The sequence below is a fragment of the Bubalus bubalis genome, chromosome 8, assembly GCF_019923935.1.
Source record: "Bubalus bubalis isolate 160015118507 breed Murrah chromosome 8, NDDB_SH_1, whole genome shotgun sequence".
NCBI lineage: Eukaryota > Metazoa > Chordata > Mammalia > Artiodactyla > Bovidae > Bubalus > Bubalus bubalis.
The window spans coordinates 74,567,173-74,586,773 of NC_059164.1; the positions used below are offsets into that span (position 1 = coordinate 74,567,173).

Below are 19,601 nucleotides of genomic sequence, written 5' to 3' on the forward strand. Positions count from 1 at the left end.
ACCCCTGCTCATGTCCATCAGTCATCCCAGCCGTCCCTTCCGATGTCCTCCTGAGCACTGCCCAGTGCTCACCCACCATCTGGGACCCCATAAAGATACTGGTGCTTTGAAAATTAAGTCAGATGATTGTACACTGGAAATGCTTTTGTTTTCTTCCTTTGACCATAAGCAAAGGACATTTTCTTAAGTTAGTTTTGTCCCCTTTAAGAGAATAAAAGAAAGAAGTGTCCACTAGGTTATAGAGAATTCTTTATTTTAGACTTGTAAAATCTCATGGGGAAATTGACAGTTCTTCCCTAGTTTCTGTAGTCCTAATCTTGAATATTGTCAGTGAGAACAGAGGTCTGAGGCCACTCGAATAACAAGATTTAATTGTGGAGGAAGAAAGGGAAAGGAAAATAAAAAGCCAGACACAACAGTGCAGCCAGTGTACCCAAGGTCTGTGAGTACCAACAGGAGTCTCAGACAGCCCCTGGTGGTTACCCCCAGAGCTTCTGGAGCCGCTGAGGAAGGCAGGCAGGGGTTCCCCCACCCTCCACGGCCATTCCTCTGAGAGAAGCTGTTTGCTCATCTTTATTTTCCCAACACCCGGTATGATCCCTGGTACATAGTGGGTGTCAGGCAAATGTTGGAATAAATGTTACTAATCTAGCACCCGTATCACCCCAACCCCAACTCCACCTCATTTCCCTGTCTAGTGCTTATCAGTCACTAAGACCTCGATTATACTCCTTGTTTGTCATCTGTTTTCTCCAGAAGAGAGTAAACTCCTGAGGGTGGAGTTGGTTTTGCTTCTTACTGGTTTCCCTCCAGTTTGCACAAGGCTGGCGCACACTGGGTTTTTGTTAGTATCTGTTGACCAAATGGACAAAGTGAGAAATGTGTCCTCCCTCTATAGAGGTCCTCTCAGTGGGCATGGTGGCTTGTGTGTTCTTCAAGGGGTAGCATTTACATTCATGGAGCACCCACTCTATGACCAACTGTGTGCTTTTTCACATCATTATGGTTATTGAATCCTCACACCAACCTGGTTTCCTCTAACCCATTCGTTCCATTTAATCCACTTCTGTTCTTATGTGGCACTGAGCTAAGATGTCAGGGCTTAAGGGAAGCTCATTTCTTACTGGGGAAAGGAAGATCTTATTTTCTTGCTTGATGGCACTTATAAGAAAGATAGCAAGTATATTCTGTCACTAGGGAGGAGGTGATTAGTTCTAGTGCTCAGTTGCTTACTTGTGTAACTTTTTGTGACCCCAGGGACTGTAGCCCATGAGGCTCCTCTCTCCTTGGGATTTTCCAGGCAAGAGTACTGGAGTGGGTTGCCATGCTCTCCTCCAGGGGATCTTCCCAATCCAGGGGTTGAACCTGGTCTCTTATATTTCCTGCATTGGCAGGTGGATTCTTTACCACTAGTGCCACCTGGGAAACCTTGGGGAAGAAGTACTTATGGAAGATCAAATGCTCTATTAATTATTTGGAATGATGGTCAGGAAGGGCCACCATGGATGTGAGAGGCAGACGGTTTTGTGCTAGCTGCCATCACAGAGCACCACAGGCTGAGGGGCTTAAACAACAGACGTTGGTCTTCTCGTGGGTCACAGAGCTGGAAGTCTGAGACCAGGGTACTGAGAGGGTTGGTTTCTCCCGCAGCTTCTTTTCTTGCAGATGGCTGTCCTCTTGCTGAGTTCTCTTGAGACCTTTTCTCTCTGTGTGTTTGTGATAGGGACAGAGTAAAGGGACAACTTAGGAGATTAAATAGTTATTCTCACTAGGGGTTCATAAATAGAGAAAAAGTATGGAGACTCCTGTAGATTAATGATCTATCAAGAAAGCAGGCTTGCTTAAAAACAGACCATGCAGACTTGCTCGGCAATGAAACCATGCAAAGGAAGCATGAGACATGCCCCAAAGCATAAACAATGGTGGAATGAGGCCTACATCCTGTTCATTGAAGTCAACAAATGAATGATCCTTGAGAAGGGGCTTTTTCTGCTTGTACTAAGAGCAGAAAAATAGGGAAAGGTGACATTTTACTGAAACCTGAGATGGTTTACCATATTTTAGTATATGTTATCGCCTTTTTGCTCATTTCCATAGCTTCATGACAGTCCTGGTTTGACCATGTAGGGACAAGAAAACTCCACTGCATGAGGCGGAGGAGGAGCTGATGATGAAAACTTGACATCAAATATGAGGAAGGAGGTGGTCTTCTTCCCCTCCCTAATTTTATTTGATTATAAAAATGTAGCCCACCCAGCTTTCGGGGGATGGCACTCCCTTACCTGCTAACTTGTATCTCTCACAAATGTCCTGTATTAATAAACTCTTTCTTTACCCATCTCTCTGCCTTTTGCTGAATTCTCTCTGCACCAAGACAGAAGAATTTGTGCTCTGCTAAGACCCAAAATGCATTCTGTGGTTTCATTTTTCTGCTCTCTCTCTTTTTATAAGGACACCAGCCCTATTGTGTAATGACCTCATTGTACCCTAATTACTTCCTTAAAAGTCTTCTATCCAAATATAGTTACATTGAAGTTTAGGGTTTGCCTATGAATTTGGGAGGAGACACAATTCTACCCATAATGATTATCCAGCAGTGGGGAGACTGCCAGAAGGCAGGGACGTAGAGCTCCATGGACCCTCGGGGAGGTGACCAAAGGGAAGACCAAGGGAGGGGAGATTATTTCAATAGAACAGGCATGGCTGTTAAAACACAAAAGTCAAGGTTGCAGGGCAGTGGCTGAGATGGGATGAAACTGGAGAAATAGGAGGGCCTGGAATCTCACCTGTGGAGTGTGGGGACTCTCCAGAGTCCTGGAGAAGAGACGTGGTAAGATTGATGGTTGAAGAAGGTCAGTCTGATGACCACTGAGGTTTCTCTGGTGCCTAGCCACCCATGTGCTTCTTCCAAGGAGCACCACAGAGGGAGCCCAGAGCCAGCTCTGGGGTCTTCTTGTGGCATGAGGGTGCCATCTCCTCATCAATTGTCAGTGGGAAGCAGAGGCCTTGGTTCCCTAGTGGCCTTTCAAAGAAGTTGCAAAACACTGTGAGGGCTTGTGGGAACCCAAGCCTCTCCTACCTTCCCTTTTTTGTAAACAAAGAAACTGCCAAAATGGAAATGCTTTCCCCCTTGTCCTTCCTTCAAAGGCTGATAACGTGAACTATTCATCATTTTTATTTCAAAAAGATCAACACTCCTTTTCCCATTGGCCCATGCACTTTTGTCCCCATCAACAACTGGATCTGGCATCTACTGCTGTTTATTTCAACTTCATAATTAAAGAAGAATGTTAAGTGTGTAACTCAACTCTATTCCAAGTGCTAGAATGATCTGGAACAATGTAACCCCTTGAGAAAAGTTTAGGAAAAGAAGAAAAAACCACATTTACAAATAACACATTTGGAAATAACAGATCATCTCAGTTTGGGACACTTGCAACTTGCCTAGACTTTTTTAAAATCGCTGATCTGAAAATCAGCTGAAAGAGGTCAATTGTAATAGCAATTTCAGAATAACCATTAGAAACCAAACAAAGGAAAACATCTGGAGATGATGAATAAGAGGATATGACAATCTGCATGAGGATCATTTTATAGAAGTGACTGATGAGTAAATACAAAAATTCAGTCACAAACTATCCTGTTTACTCATTTGTGCCAAATTACACAATTTTAAAACAGAATATTAAGAATTTTAATAACTCTCTGAAGTTATTTCTCCACTGATCTCCAGTAGCATATTGGGCACCTACTGACCTGGGGAGTTCATCTTTCAGTGTCTTATCTTTTTGCTTTTTCATACTGTTCATGGGGTTCTCAAGGCAAGAATACTGAAGTGGTTTGCCATTTCCTTCTCCAGTGGACCACATCTTGTCAGAACTCTCCATCATGTCGCATCCGTCTTGGGTGGCCCTACAAGGTATGGTTCATAGTTTCCTTGAGTTAGACAAGGCTGTGGTCCATGTGATAAGTTTGGTTAGTTTTCTGTGATTATGGTTTTCAGTCTGTCTGCCCTCTGATGGAGAAGGATAAGAGGCTTATGGAAGCTTCCAGATGGAAGAGACTGACTGAGGGGGAAACTGGGTCTTGTTCTGATGGGCGGGGCCATGCTCAGTAAATCTTTAATCCAATTTCCCGTTGATGGGTGGGGCTGTGTTCCCTCCCTGCTATTTACCTGAGACCAAAATGGCAGAGAAGGCAATGCCACCCCACTCCAGTACTCTTGCCTGGAAAATCCCATGGATGGAGGAGCCTGGTAGGCTGCAGTCCATGGGGTCACTAAGAGTCGGACACGACTGAGCGACTTCACTTTCACTTTTCACTTTCATGCATTGGAGAAGGAAATGGCGACCCACTCCAATATTCTTGCCTGGAGAATCCCAGGGACGGGGGAGCCTATTGGGCTGCCATCTATGGGGTCGCACAGAGTCGGACATGACTGAAGCAACTTAGCAGCAGCAGCAAACTATGGTGGAGGTAAAGAAAGAAAGCTTCACCTTTATATGAAGAAAGCTGAGCACTGAAGAATTGATGCTTTTGAACTGTGGTGTTGGAGAAGACTCTTGAGAATCCCTTGGACTGCAAGGAGATCCAACCAGTCCATCATAAAGGAAATTAGTCATGAATATTCATTGGAAGGACTGATGTTGACACTGAAACTCCAATACTTCGGCTACCTGATGAGAAGAGCTGACTCATTTGAAAAGACCCTGATGTTGGGAAAGACTGAAGGCAGGAGGAGAAGGGGATGACAGAGGATGAGATGGTTGGATGGTATCACTGACTCAATGGACATGAGTTTGAGTAAACTCCAGGAATTGGTGATGGACAGGGAGGCCTGGCATGCTGCAGTCCATGGGATTGCAGAGTCAGACATGACTGAGGGACTGAACTGAACTGAACTGACTTGAGAAAGGGGATGCTTTTGGCCTGGTGCTGCTCCTCCCTGTAGGCTTGCTCAGAAGTGGAGTTCAGTCCAAGGCAGGGACTATCTGGAGTTCAGGCCAAGGTAGGGACCCACTGCTCTGCCCCTGGGGCTATCTGTTGTGATGGGGAATGTCTAAATGAGATTACAGGTGTGATGCATATTTCCTATAGTTGTTCCTCTTAATGCATTTCTCTAGGTACGTACTGTTTTAGAATATTAGCTTTCCTCGGAGAGGTGAGGAATGGCAATTCAACTCTTTACAGCATCATCAAAACACCAGAACATGTTCTCATCAAAGGGGATACACATTTTCTGATGGAAGTAAAATAAAAGTGTTTAAGTGTTAGTCATTCAGTTGTGTTTGACTCTTTGCAACCCCATGAGATGTAGCCCACCTGGCTCCTCTGTCCATGGAATTATCTGGAATACTGGAGTGGGTTGCCATTCCCTTCTCCAGGGGACCTTCCCCACCCAGAGATGAACTGTGTCTCCTTCATTGCAGGTGGATTCTTTACTCTCTGTGAAATGTAAATGGCTTGGCAAAGGTGAATGTCAATTGTATCCCACCTTAATGGGCTTCCCTTGTGGCTCAGATGGTAAAGAATCTCCTGCAATGCAGGAGACCTGGGTTTGATCCCTGGGTTGGGAAGATCCCCTGGAGAAGGGAAAGGCTACTGTCCTCCAGTATTCTGGCCTGGAGAATTCCATGGACTGTATAGGTCTGGCCTAGAGAATTCAACAGACTGTATAGTCCATGGGGTCGCAAAGAGTCAGACATGACTGAGCAACTTTCACTTTTATGTAGAAAAGAGTGCTAGGAAGTTGGAGGCAATAACAGGAGGCTTTGGAAGGCTGCACAGCTTGAGCCCTGGAGAGGCTGGGGTGTGAGTTATTCTTGTGAAATGGCCAGGTTCTGGGACAGAGAAAGCTGGAGCTGGCTGGGAGGGAAGTCCTGCAGGAAAGGTGTCCTGGGAGTAGCTCCTGGCAGCACCTTTGCTGAAGTTCAGCTGGCATTGTCTATGATGCTCTAGGGTAGTTCTCCTCCACGAAGCCACTCCATTCAGGAAACCCATGTCCCAGGACAGAGCCTCATGCTGGTGGCTGTTGTAGAACTAAAGGTTGTGAGTTGACGGGAGCAGAGCAGAGGGTATCAGGGGCAGGGTGTGACCCCAAGTCTGAAGGTGGGTGGTGGGGAAGGGACAGAAGGAGTTTCCCAGTGAAGACAGGATACAGGACATTGAGTCATTTGCACTTTAGTGCTCAAGGAGTGAGACCCTACAGGGATGGTGGTGGTGTTTTAGTCTGTAAGTCATGTTTGACTCTCTGACTTCATGGACTGTAGCCCACCAGGATCCTCTGTCTGTGGGATTTCCCAAGCAAGAGTACTAGAGTGGGTTGCCATTTCCTTCTCTGGGGATTTGGAGAAACACAGTTAACTGATGCTTGGGGGATTATAAATAAGAAAGAAAAACTGAAATCTCATCTACTGTGTACATAATTCAGATTTTGGAAGGATCAGCTTCACTGCTACCCAGGAAAAAATATTTTTTGGAGGGGCATGCAACCCCTGTAATAAAATCTGATGGCCTTAGAGCCAAAGCAAAACAAAACAAAACAAAACAAAAACACACACACACACAAAAATGAAAACAGTGCAGAATACATAAACCTGTCTGCAACAAAGTCCATAGCAACTCAGGCAGGAGGGCTGGCCAGCTCTGTACTGCACTCTCCCTTCACTAGGCCCATGGCTTTGCTTTCTTGCAACATCTTTTTTCTCTGAGGCCACTCTACACAATTTTGGGCTCTTACCTAAGACTTTGACCAAGGTAATCCCAGAATCACCTGAGACCTAGCAAATTCTTTAAATCCTACTATACACACACACACATGCCCCACCCTCCCCCCTCCCCCAACACGTATCCCTGTGTGTGCCCATTCATGTATGGGTAGACAATGCTTTCATTCCTAAATTTAAAGCATTTTTCTCTTGTATATTTAAAAGCTTTGGGCTTAGGAACCTCAGAGGAATGATCAGAGCAGTCAGCATGGACAGTGTCCAGTTTAAGACTGTCCCATTGGGCCTCTGTTTCGACACCATGCTCTGAGCACAGATTAGTTGGACCCTGGACTGTTGCAGTGAAACTGGAAGAAGAGGAATGAGTTTTTCTTTCAGGAATGAGCTTTTCTTTCTTTTCTTTCCCTTTCCTGAGAACAAAGAAAATAAAGAGAACAGTGAATAGGCCTGATCACTCCTTGTTTTTACTTCAACTCTTCCTAATCTGTAGTCTATAACTTAAGTTTATAGTCCTCAAAACTAACCTGACACTATGTAAGTTACATCCACACCTATCCTTTAAAGTGTGAAAGTGAAAGTGTTAGTTACCCAGTCATGTCCGACTCTTTGCCACCCCATGGACTATAGCCTGCCAAGCTCCTTTGTCCATGGGATTTCCCAGGCAAGAATATGGAGTGGGTTGCCATGCTCTTCTCCATGGGATCTTCCCAACTCTGGGGTCAAACCCAGGTCTCCTGCATTGCAGGTAGATTCTTTACTGTCTGAGCCACCAGAGATTACCCTTTAACTCTGTTAATTACATCCTGTCCTTCACCAATCTCTTCAGACCACCCCTTGTAGCTTTTTGCATCTCAGAAAGAAGGCCGCAGTGTAATGAACCAGAGATGAATGGACCCAATTACTGGGCTACCTGATGCCAGCTATGACTGTTTGGAAACAATGCAAGAAGAAGAATATTCAAGATTCTTATTACTTTGCTCCTTATCACCTCCTCTTCCCCACTGAGAGCTCTATCTATAAAGTCTCTCAGTTCCCCTTACAGGGCAGCACACAGTTCTTGAGGCAATAGTCTGCTGTGTTCTCCCCTTGGCTCAGTTCAGTTCAGTTCAGTTGCTTAGTCGTGTCCAACTCTTTGCGACCCCTTGGACTGTAGTATGTCAGGCTTCCCTGTCCATCACCAGTTCCTGGAGCTTGCTCAAACTCATGTTTATCGAGTCAGTGATGCCACCCAACAATCTCATCCTCTGTCATCCCCTTCTCCTCCTACCTTCAGTCTTTCCCATCATCAGGGTCTTTTCCAATGACTCAGTTCTTCACATCAGGTGGCCAAAGTATTGGAGCTTCAGCATCAGTCCTTCCAATGAATATTTAGGACTGATTTCTTTTAGGATTGACTTGTTTGATCTCCTTGCAGCCCAAGGGACTCTAAAGAGTTTTCTCCAACATTACAGTTCAAAAGAATCAATTCTTCAGTGCTCAACTTTCTTTATGGGCCAACTCTCACACCCATACATGACTACTGGAAAAACCATAGCCTTGACTAGACTGACCTTTGTTGGCAAAGTAATGTCTCTGCTTTTTAATATGCTGTCTAGGTTGGTCATGTACTATTTAGAAGTGTGTAATTTAGTTGCTATGTATTTGGGAAATTTTTCCAGATTTCTTTTTGTTTTTGATTTCTAGTGAGAAATTACTATCAGTAAAGAAAGATGTTGCTGGGGTCCAGCCCCAGCAGGATCCAGGGCTACCCTCAGGATGACGGCCTAGGCGATAAGGATAGCAAAGCGGAGAGCAGGGCTTGATCTTCATTGGTTTACACAGAAAGCCAATAAAGCTCCTGTGTTCCAAGGAGTCATCCTGAAAGAAGAACAGAGAGAGAAAAAGAGGGAAAAGGAAAAAAAGAACAACACGGGGAGACCAAGCTTTGGTGAGCGAGGCCCATTACTTTATTTTCAAAAGGAACTTTTATATCTTGACTTGTACATAGAGGGAAATGAAAGATGCAAATTCATACAGAGTCAGCCCAAACATTATATCTGTTTTGTCTTTATCAAAACCAGGATTTTTTCTGCATACCTTTCCCATAAACAATGTTGTGTACATTATCTTCTGGCCTTGGAGGCCTGTGGGCATTTTATGACCCTTTTTTGATAAAGGCTGCTCAACCAGAAAACTTATTTTCCCTTAAAGTGTTTCTTCTTTATTTCTCCCAGCCTCAAAGTACTAAACAGAGTTACATTCTCATGGAGCAAAGGTGCGGTGGGTCACAACAAAGAAAGAACCAATTAGCTCAAAGGTCTGATGTGGTTAATTCCAGGGCTGCTATTTGTTTTTCTTACATTCCAATTATGTTAACCAATGCACTCCCAGGCAGCAAGCATTGGCCCAATAATGAAGCCTTTTAGCAGTACTATCTATTCTAATAATTTTTCATCCCTTAAAGGACTCTATGCTCATTAGGAATTTTAGAATGTTTTGGCTTCCTGTGCCTTTCAAGGTTAGGGAGATGTAAACAATCATGTGTGTTAATTGCAAGATTATGGATAAACCTGTCAGGCAAGCTAGAATGCCAACAGAGGGGTTAAAATAGAAATATTCCTTTCATGCCCAGGAGACTTATTAACTAAAGCCCTAAGTTGATTTTTTTCCAGAGAAAGTTGGTCGGGGATAGCCCCTTGTTAATGTCAGAAGAGTTGGTGAAAGGCATAATATAGTAAGACAGATTCTGGTTTTGGGGTAGATGCTTGAGCAGATTCAGGGGTCCCTTGAGCCATGATCCACCTTTGCCTGTCATGGCTCTCTCCGCATGACCTTTGCCATGGGTGGGATCTCCCGTGGTGGCTCCCAGCAGGAAGTTACAGTTGTCAGTGATTGCGGGGCTTCCCTGGTAGCTTAAAGAATCTGCCTACAATGCAGGAGACCTGGGTTCGATTCCTGGGTTAGGAAGATCCCTGAAGAAGGAAATGGCAACCTACTCCATTATTCTTGCCTGGAGAACCCCATGGACAGAGGAGCCTGGCAGGCTACAGTCCATGGGGGTCACAAGAGTCAGTCACAACTTAGTGACTACCACCACCAATTTGAGCTGGTGAGTCCTACGGGAATGCAGGAAGAAGGATACCTGCCATCTAACAGCCATCAGACTACAGCCACTCCCTACAGTAAGCCCTGAGGAAAGGAAGCTCAGGACCTGAAAACAAGATACTGGTCTCAGATAGGTGAGGTACATATGAAAGGAATGCTTTCAGTGAGCCCAGACTCTTGCCTCTTCCCATAAATAAACAACCACTAAATTCCTTTACTTGGGATATCTGGTTTTCTTTAATTAACAATCATCTTTTGATGTTCAGACTATCTGCCCCTTATTATTGCAAAACTAACATGTAAGCTGGCTCCTCCCCTCACCTCCTCAGAGCTTTTCTCTCAGGGTTCCTTGAAATGTTGCCTCCTGGGCTTGAAGTCCTGAAATTCCCGCTGAATAAAAAACAACTCTCAACTTTTAGGTTGTAAATATTTTTAAAGTCGACATTAGGTTAATTCTGTCTTTGTTAGAAAACATCATATGTATGATTCAAATCTTTTACATTTGTTAGTGTTAATTTTATGAGACTGCATATACTTCATCTTGGTGCATGTGTCTTGTGCTTTAAAAGGCGTCTTCTGCTTTGTGGAATGAATTGTTTTATATATTTCAATTAAGTCAAGTTTTATTTTATAGTGTTTTTTAAAATTATTTTTTAAAATGATTTATTCCTAGTTGGAGGATAATTGCTTTACAATATTGTGTTGGTTTCTGCCATACTCAATGTGAATCAGCCACAGGTATAACATATGTCCCCTCCTTCTTGAACCTCCTTCCCACCTCCCGCCTCACCCCACCCAGGTTGTCACAGTGTTTTTAAATCTTTTATATCCTTGCTGAATTTCTGTTTCCTTTTTGTAGTGAGAACTAAGGCTAGAGTGTGGAAATTTCCAAGTATAATTGTGAATTTGTTTATTTCTCTTTTCACTTATATCAATTTTCACTCTTATGTACTTGGAGTATGTTTTTAGGTACATCTCTGTATTTAGGATTATTATATCTTCTTGGTGAATTCATTATTATCATTGAATTGGATCCATATTCATTTCTGGTCCTTTTCTTTGTTCTGAGTCTGCTTTTCCTGATATTAATATGGTTCATGCAGTGTTACATTTTTTAAACTAAACATTTAGTTTTCAAATAATTTTAGACCTATGGAAAAGTTGATTACTTGGCACTCACTAATTTTACTACTAATATCCTTTTTTATTGCTCCAGAATCTAGTCCAAGATACCACATTGCCTTCGGTCATGCTCCCTCCCTGGTCTGCCCTGGTCTTTGACAGCATCTCAGTCTCTTCTTCTTTTCCAAGATCCTGATAGTTTGAGGAGCCCTGGTTAGATGTTCTGTAGACTGTCCCTGAATTTTGAATTTGTCTGATATTTTTCTCATTGTTAATCTGGATCATGGATTCAGACCTTCTTATGATTTGTGCTGTTTTTAACACTGCATTTGAAATGGGTTTCCGTGAAACTTGCTGTCCCTTAACTTATAAACTTGCTGTCCCTAATCCGGCTGCTTTGCCAGAATGAACTTCACCCCAGCTTCTCTCTGAGAAGACTGCTCCTCTTGTCTCAAGCTCAGCCCCAAAGCCTCCTTGATGAGGTTTTCTCTACTTCTCACTCCAGAAGGCTAGGGGTTTCCTGAAGAGTCTGGCATTTCAGTGTCTGGCATTTCAGAGTCTGACAAATTTCAGCCTATTTGTCATGTGTGTCTTTCTCCGTTAGACTTGTGAGTACCTCAAGGTTAAGAACTATGTCTTATTGATTTTTATGTTCTTCTCTGGCCTTCCAAAGACTGGCCAACTAGCACTTACTACTCAAAATGTGACCCATGGACCCTAAACATTGGCATCATCTAGAAGTTCATTTGGAAGAGGAAATGGCACCCCACTCCAGTATTCTTGCCTGGGGAATCCCATGGATGGGGGAGCCTGGCACGCTACAGTCCATGGGGTCACAAAGAGTTAGACATGACTGAGTGACTAACACACACACACATACACACATACATACACCCCCACAGAAGTTCACTGAATGAAAATCATTAGGCCCTACCCAGGCTGGCTGCCCTGGGGTGGTTGCTGTAGTTACTTGCCCAGGAGATTCACATGGAAACCACCCTTTGGGAACTGCTGATGCTATCAATGCTTCACTAACTTTGTGTTCAATGAGTTAATAAATAAGTGATGGCAGCTAGCTTTTCTTCTCCCAAGTAATGCAATTGGGTTTGAAAGGGACAAGATGAAGGGGCAAAATAGGTGATTAAATAGTTAATCCCACTAGGGGATTATAAGTAGGAAAATATGGGAAACTCTGATAAGTTAATGATTACTCGAGAAAGCAGGCTTATTTAACCACACAACCAAGCAGGCTTACTTAGCAACAGAACATGCAACAGAAGCATGGGACATGCCCCCAAACAGTAAAACAATGGCGGCATAAGACCCACATCCTGCCCAGTGACTCAGTAAGTTAATGACCCTCAAAACAGGCTCTGTGCATACAATAAACAATCATTGATGGGAAGATGACTTTTCAAAACGAAAAACCCTCATTGTACTGAGACCTGAAAAGATTTTTCCAAAATGCTACGACAGTCCTGGCCTAACCATATAGGGAGGGACAAGTAAACTTCCCTACCCTATCTGGGGGAGGAACTGATGATGGAGAAATGACGTCTACTCAAGAACGACAAAGAAAGTCCTCCTGCACCCTGCTTTTACTTTGCTTATAAAACTAAAGCCCACTAAGTTCTTGGGGAGCAGCATTTCTCACCCACCTGCTTGTAAGCCTCATCAGCGTCCTGTTCTAATAAATCACTTCTTATCTACCACTTTGCTCTTGCTGAATTCTCCTCGGTGCTGACATAAAGGGCTATGGTACCGGAGATCTTTGGAGACTTCCTGAAATGACACCAGTCAGTTTCAGGTTGATCTCATCTATGCTCTCTCAGGTCTTCCAGCAGCCAAAGTCACACATTCACAGTGGGGCTAATAATAGATGTGCCATCTGAGCCAATGGGATGTTCTGAGTCTTCCCTTCTTGTCGTATCAAATGAAAGTTATATTCTTAGCTCCCTGGATTCTTATGAGTTAAATTAGATAACATGTATGAAGCACCTAGTACCATTTGCTTGGCACCTGGTGTGGACTAAACAATGTATTTGCTTTTGTTTCTTCAAGGCACCTGGTAGTCTTGTTTATTCCTAAGTGAGCAGATTCACTTCTGTTGTAATCAGTACATTCAGTTCTTGTTTTCAGGCCACTGACTCTTGGATATAGATATATCTGAAGGGATGATAGAGAGCCTTCCAGGGGAATTTTTGTTCACCACATTAGGACAGCAGTCCTATGAACATCTGACTGCCCCAGAATGCATGTTCTACCTAGATAATCTGCCCATGGTAATCTCAATTTTGACTATATCAGAATAAGCTCGGAATTTGTGCAGATTTCTCTCTTTCTCAAGAGTTGGCACTTGTTATTCTGGAAGAAAATACTAAAAATATAGCCTCCCTTGAAATTTCAACACCTCACATCACAATAATCTCTTGGTTTACAGAAAAATAAACTCCCCCAATTCCCTTGACACCTCTTACTTTGTTCTTTGGATTCTTGGATGAGTGGATGAACAGAGAACAAAGGTCAAATGATCATGCTGATCTTTTCTTGCCGCTTAGGGTCCCTTCTGCTACAACTGACTCTGACTTTATTGAGCAGATTGGGCAGAGTGAGAAGACAGAGTTTCAGTATTTAGCAGTTTGATCGTCACTCATCCTAGAGGGTGACTTTAAGTAATTTCTCATTCTCTCAATGGCCTCCTCTCAGAATGTCATGTTTTGCTATTTGGAGCTTTCTCAGGAAAGCAAATGTGTGCTTTGGCTTACCATTATGAATGTTATAGAGAAACAAAATCATAAATTTATAAAACATTGAAGCTGGATTGAAAGGTAAGGTGTTTTGTTCAAAGTTACAAAGCTTGTTTGTGGATGAGTCAAGACCAGACCCATTTTTCGTCTCTCAGTTCAGTTCAAATTCTTAGATATTTTATACATTAAAGTTAGAGCCATCAGAACAACCCTCTGCCCTCTCCCCTCACCCCATGCTACCTGTTGTAATAAGTAGCTGTGTGAGCAGTAACTGTGGGAGATTTTTCTGCTTCAATATTCCCAATGTAATATTTGGAAAGTTTTTCATATTATAATGAAAGCACCAATGGAGCAGCATATGTGAAACTTAATCATAAGTCAAAAGAATATATTTATTTGACTAAAGCTTTTGTAAGAGAAAATTCCGTTCCCTCATTGCAAGACTCTATACCATCTTTCTAATTCGATTCTTTTCTCATCAACCTCATGATAACTCACAGCCCATAACAAAACATGGAGACATTATAGGAAGCTACAAGTCTGCCCTTGTGACGTTTGCCCTAAATTTAGGTGGTTGCCTTCAGAAACTATAAATATCTAAGCTATTTCTTAGGTCTTTCCCCATGTCAGGTTTAACAGATGAGCCAAATACAGAAATTACATAATCTATGGGTCATCTAGAAAAATTATTGCTTAATTTGTGTATTTATTCAACATGTTTACTGATTACTTAATGCCAGATTCTCTGCTAGGTGCTGAGGACAAAATGATGAGCAAAAGAAGACAAGACACCATTTCTGCTCCCATGGACTCTCTGAAATGAATGTTAGTGTCCCCTCAGCTTTCATATTTGTAACACTGAGGTCCTAATCTATGAGGAACTCATAGTGAAAGGTTGTTGCTGAATCATGAAAAGATGCTGGGATTCTTGAGCTCTGGAGGAGAAGAATTCAATCTGGGGCCAGAGATGAGGCTTGATCACTCAGAGCTTTTGTGTAATAAAGTTTTATTAAATATAAAGGAGATAGAGAAAGCTTCTGACATAGGCATCAGAAGGGGGCAGAAAGAGTACCCCCTTGCTAGTGTTAGGAATGGAGTTATATACTCTCTAATTAGTTATTACAGTGAATCAAAAGAATGTCTGGAGGTTGTCCCTCACTAGACCTACTCCCATAATTTACATTTTAAGATAATAGGATTAGCCAGAAGGTTTTTTCCAGAGACTGTCCTCAAGCAGGATACATTATTGTTATATAATCCTAAGGAATGTAGAGTGAAAAAAAATTTTTTTGTCCTTTCTTCCTCCATGAGAATTCCAGACCCCTCTCTCCTTGGGGACCCCTAGACTTCTTATCAACCTGCCTAGGAAATAACTCTCTCAATAGGATTATGAGGACCTCATAGTGGATTATGAGGTCCAAATCCACTATGGCTGGATTTGGAGATGGGCCTCTAAGGAAGTATTTAAGATTAAATAAAGTAATGAGGATGGTGCCCTGATCTGATATAATTAGTGTCCTCATAAGAAGAGACACCACAGTGTGCTTTCTCTCTCTGTGTGTATGTGTCTTGTGAGGACATAGCTAGAAGGAGATTGTCTGCAAGCCATGAAAAGAGCAGTCACCAGACACTAGCCCTGCAGGCACCCTCATCTTCCAGCCTCCAGCACTGGGTGAAACAAATGTTTATAATGTAAGCCACCCAGTCTTTTGTAGTTTCTTATGACAATCTTGGCTGTAAGGCATGGGACCGTATTCTAGCAAGGAGAATGAATGTCACTCTTGGAGTCAGAATATGAGTTTCAAGTTATAACTGCAACAAGTAACTACAAAGGATGTCTCTGTGGAGAGATCAGGGAAGTGGCCCTGGGGAATTGAGACTGGGCTGAGCCCAGAAAGAGAGGAGGTTTCCTTGCCCAAGGTGGTGGTATGGGGTGGTGCCCATGGAAAGACCCTCTTGGGCAAGTTCAGTGATGGGAAGGAGAGAAGTGTGTCCAAGGGACTGGACAAGAGCAGTGCAGCCTGAATGCAGACAGTGACTGGGGGTCAGCCCCAGAGGATGCTGTAAGGTTGGCTTCATTCACGCAGTGCCATCTATTTCACGGATGTTTGTGTTTACTCAAGAGAGATTTGAAACTGCTCAAGTGTTTAGAACAGTCACCTGATCAGATTTTAAAAAAACTTGTTCTAGTTTTTTTAGAAAAAAAAAAAAAAAAACAAAACTAGTGCATAGTGCCTAGAAGGGTGTTCAGAGCCTATGTGGGAACTTGTGAGAAGGGTAAAGTTGAGGTTCAGCAGTGTCCTTATGGGTATCACAGCACATGGGTTGGGGGGGTGTCCATCTGTCCTCAGAATGGCAGAGCAGAGCAGAGATTGGTGTGGCTGGAGTCCTAGCACTCCTAGCCTCTGGCCCCAGGCAGCCCCATCTTTGGCTGCTCAGAAGGAGGGTAAGAGGCTGGTTTATGTGGTGTGCTCATTCATGGTCTCTGTAGGTCACTGGCAACATGAGGGCCCCTAGCACTAGCTGCTGCACCACATCAGGCTAAGCTTTGCAACTGCCAGTTGCAAACACACCCAGTGTTTCACTGCTGCCCAAGAAGCAGACATGCAGCTTCCCGTGAGGTCTGGGAAAGCCTAGAAGGGATCCTGTGGGAGTAGTTCAAGACAGCAACCTGGAATCTGTCTCCACCTGGAGCAGACACTTCTGTTCACAGCTGACACAGTTTTGCAGTAGTTTTCAGGCTGGCAGCAGAGTGTCTTCAAAGTTTGAGTTCTATCATTACGTTGATAAAACTTGATGAGAAACACTTGACTGAATTAAAATAATCCACTTTAATACATTTTAGTTGGTGTTCTGAATCTGTGGTGTATTTTCCATTATATTTTATGCATTAAAAATTAGAATGTGGAGAAATGTTGCTACATTTTGTGTATTAATCTTGTATCCAGAAACCTTGTTAAACTTGCTTACTTTTTTCAATAATTTATTGAGTAATTCTATGTAAATGGTTGTATCATATTCAGATACTGACAATTTTAGCTTAATTTTTTTGATAAGACAACTATTTTTATTTCAATTTTTTTTTCTATTTCTCTCATTAAGTGGAAAATGGTGATAAATGGACCCAAACAAAAGCCCCATGCTGAGGACTGAAGAGTTGCCCCATCAAACTTAAACCATTCAACTCATAAGTTGGGGCCCAGAGGGAGGCAGAGAAATCCTCACAGGGAAGATAGTGATCATAGAGACCTTGAAGGTGAGTATAAGCTCAATGGAGAAAGGCAGGGTGGTGTCACATGCTGAGGAAATAATTGCAGGATAGTTTATCCATATTTTTATTACCTTCTATGTTTTTTCTCCTGCTGACTGTTGCTTCATATCCAATCCCTGAATGGCTATTTTTTTGGGATATAAGCCTGTGATAAACTTTATTTGAGATATTTCTATATGATCTATCAATAGCATACATATTTTTCAAAAAAGATTTTTGTATTTCATGTATAGCATATAAAGATGCTTAAAACTCAATGTCCAATCTATCATTTCATTTCCACTTTATTTTAATGTTTTATATTAGCAAGTCCTTTGCCCAACAGAAATCTTTTATATTTAGATTTAATTCTTAACTCTGTTAGGTATATGGGATAAGAATTTATTATCTTTTTGGTTACAAACTGCAAGTCATTTTCCTAATGTAAAATAGCCCATATCCCATTTTTTTTCCTAATGGATCCTTTAACATATACTAAATTCTTACATACATTAAAGTCTACTCTGCTCATTATTTTATTCTATTAAAATCTGCTAGAGCAAGGGAAGGGTCTTTAAGTCTGAAGAGCCATCATGAAACCTGGAGCATAGGCAGTACATAAGATGTATTTATTGAATAATGTGTTAATATGCTTGTTCTTGATGACAAGACTTCACAAAGAAGGCTCAAATAATGGAGCCTGTTCTGTGATTCTAAGATAGTAAGTCCATGGATATGTTCTCCTTTGCTCCAGTCCTACAGAAATGACCCATCATGAACAGAAGCAGATTTACTTTCTCATTCCTGGACCATCTGTCTTTCCTAAAGTGGTTCATAGAAGGTGAAGGCTGGGAGATCTCAGCTGAGCTCCTGGCTTATGCTGGAGGGAGAGCCAGAATTAGAGAAGCAATGCTTTTCCAGAGTACAGTTAGCTCTGACACTCACCGTAAAAATAATTTACTAAATGTTAGAAGGGGCTGAACCTAATTAGGGACAGCAGGAAGAAACCACATCACTGCCTTGTGAGCTGCAAAGCCTTGCAGCTTCCAGCAATCATGGCATCGTCACAATGTCTGCCACAAATATTATTCTTGGAATCTAAACGGAGGTTCCTAGAAATCAGTGGTTTGGGGCAGGCTTCCGTTTTGCTGCAAATAACCATGATGTGTTACAGCTGCCTGTGGTCTAGTTGCCTCATGGATGTCAGGGTTGAGGGGCAGGGGTGGAGATGAGTGGCACAGAGTGCCACACTGGGACTTTACACTGTCATATAAGGAGCTGAGGGGCTGTGGACCAAGAATGGTGGCTCATGTAGTGTAAGCCCTTAGGGCCAAGGCTGGCCTTGATGGCTAAGTGCTGTAACTGGGTCAGGCATAGTAGTTAAGCAGGCTGGGATATTGGCAACCCTGGTGGAACAGGGAATAGGAGTGGGAAGAAGCAGGGAGACTGACCTAGTTACAGAGAAAGCCCCTGGGAGAAGCAAGCCCATAGCCTGGAAACACATGGCCATTTCTCTCTCTCTCTCTCAAACTTTAATTTATTGTGGTAAGAACTCAACCTGAGACTTTCCCCTTTAACAAACATTTGTGTGAGTAGTATGGTCCAGTAGACTATAGGCATGATGCTCTGCAGCCAATATGTAGTCATCTTACTTGACTGAAACTTTATCCCTGATGACTAATAGCTCCCCATCTCCCCCTCCTTCCTGGCAGTCACTATTCTCCTCTTCCAACCTATGACTTTGACTATTTTGCCTTCTTCAGAGGAGTGAATCATGCAGTATTTGTCTTTCTGTAGCTGGCTTATTTCACTTAGTGTCATGTCCTCCAGGTTCATATGTGTGTCTGTGGTTGTATATGGCAGAATTAGCTTCTTTTGGAAGGCTGAGTGGTGTTCCACTAGTAACACAGCAGAAAGGAAGGGAAGGATGCTCCTCCTGGGCATCTGTTACCAGATCTGGAAGGCCATGTTATCTGGACCATGTCATCTCTACCACTCCAGTTCCTGATCACGACTGCCTTGCAATTTCCCTCCCCACCATGTTTACAAAATATTTGATCTGAGCAAGTAGTTAACTTTTCTTTGCCACATGTACCTCAATGTTACATGTGTACTGTAAGAATAAAATGTTTGATCTGAGGTGTTTGAATCATGACTAACACAGGGGTTAGGAAAAGTACTGCAAGCTATGTTGCTTCAGTCATGTCTGACTCTTTGCCACCCTATGGAGTGTAGCCTGCTAGGCTTCTCTGTCTGTGGGATTCTCCAGGTAAGAAAACTGGAGTGGGTTGCCATGCCCTCTTCCAGGAGATCTTCCTCATCCAGGGATCGAACCTGTGTCTCTTACATCTCCTTCATTGGCAGGAAATGTTCTTTGGGTTCTTTACCACTAGCACCATCTGGGAAACCTCAGGACAAGTACTGAAAACCAGTGAAATCACAGGGTTTCTGGGGAACCACGGGGTGGGAAGTGGGAGAGGAGAGGGAAGACAAAAATGGAAGACATTGCCCACCTGTCCAGAAATAAGAAACTTCTGAGGATAAGCACTAATACAGAATTTCTGAAATAGCAACATTTTCATTATTTTTGATGTCTTTAGAAAATGCTGGAGAGAATTAATTTCCACAACTAAGCAAAACTGTCTTGGGACCACAGGCTACATGTGACATTCT

General features: G+C 42.8%; 1 long non-coding RNA gene across 1 annotated transcript; it reads right to left on the reverse strand.

Moving 5' to 3' along the window:
* Positions 1-236: 236 nt before the first annotated feature.
* On the reverse strand, positions 237-3,773 carry LOC123334899. The gene is made up of 2 exons (XR_006553092.1): positions 2,787-3,773; positions 237-1,706 (listed from the first exon to the last, which is right to left on the reverse strand). It is a non-coding gene; the product is annotated as an uncharacterized LOC123334899 (long non-coding RNA).
* Positions 3,774-19,601: the final 15,828 nt, after the last annotated feature.